This window comes from Elephantulus edwardii, unplaced genomic scaffold, assembly GCF_000299155.1.
Source record: "Elephantulus edwardii isolate Elephantulus edwardi_28Jun2011 unplaced genomic scaffold, EleEdw1.0 scaffold00144, whole genome shotgun sequence".
Classification (NCBI taxonomy): domain Eukaryota; kingdom Metazoa; phylum Chordata; class Mammalia; order Macroscelidea; family Macroscelididae; genus Elephantulus; species Elephantulus edwardii.
The window spans coordinates 1,095,572-1,097,010 of record NW_006399894.1 but is presented as its reverse complement, the minus strand read 5'-3'; positions in this window follow the sequence as shown (position 1 = coordinate 1,097,010).

Genomic DNA, 1,439 nt, shown 5'->3' with positions numbered 1-1,439 from the left:
GGCGCAGGATAGAGCAGGGTTTAGGGCTGTTGTGCATAGGGTCGCTATGAGTCGCAAACGACTCGACGGCACATAACAACAACAACAACATCTCTATATCTATATAAATTTATTTTTTTTAAAAAAACCAAACTGTGACTGCAACATGTGGATTTTGCCAGAAGTAATACACAGGAATCAAATCCACTACATCTGCGGCAAAAGTTAGGGCTGAAGCTCACTGTCAATCAACAAGACCAGGGACTGACTGTGGAATAGATATGATCATAAACAAGTTCGAGCTGAAGCGTAAGAAAATGATGAGTATATGAAAGCTGAGGTATGACATTATATCCCTCCTGAGTTTAAGGACTGTCTCAAGAATTAATTTGATTCATTAAATACTAATGATAAAAAATAAGATGAGCTAGGAGATGACATCAAGGACCTCATACATGAAGAAAGCAAGAGGCCATTAAAAATTCAGGAAAGAAAGAAAAAACTAAGTATCAGAAAAGACTGAAACTTGCTCTAGAGCATAGAGAAGTTAAAGTGAATGGAAGAAATATGGAAGTAAGACAGCTTAACCAAAAATGTCAAAGAGTGGTAAATAATATAATTACTGTTGTTGTTGTTATGTGCCGTCAAGTCAATTGTGACTCATAGCAACCCTATATACAACAGCACTAAAACTTTGCATTGAAAAACAAGGAACTCATACAATATTACACAAAACAGGTGACCCTGGAGGACATTATGCTGAGTGCAATATCTCAGTCATGAAAGGACAAATACTGCATAATGCTACTGTTAAAAAAATAGGACTGACATGGGGACTGGGGAGAAACTAAGAAGAGAGAGGATAAAGTACACTGCATTGAAACAAAACAAAAAACTGAACAAGCAAAGAAAAAACAGCACTAAACCGTGCTCTATCCTATGCCAATCTTATTGTCTCTGACACACTGAACTTCATTAGCCCAGTTATTGATTCAATCCATCTCATCACGGTTCTTCCTTTCTTATGCTGTCCCTCCATCCTCCCAAACACGATGTCCTTCTCCAAGGACTGGTCCCCCCTTGTAACTTGTTCAAAGTATGTCGCATGAAGCTTTAGAATCCTTGCCTTCAAGGAACAGCCTAATTTTACCCTCTCCAGGATGAACCTGTTTGTTCTCTTAGCAGTCCATGGTATATTCAATACTCTTCTCACAGCTCAAAGGCATCAATTCTCATTCTATCATCCCTAGTCATTGCCCAGCTTTCTGATGCATAGCAAATAATTGCAAAGACTATGGACCAAGAGGCAGTAGTCAGAACAGAGCAGGGTAACACTGCATGGTTCAAAATTGGGAAGGGTGTGCGCCAGGGATGCATCCTGTCTCCATACCTTTTCAACATGTATGCAGAGTAGATTATCTGAGAGGCTGGGCTCTATGAGGAGAATTGTGGCATCAGGA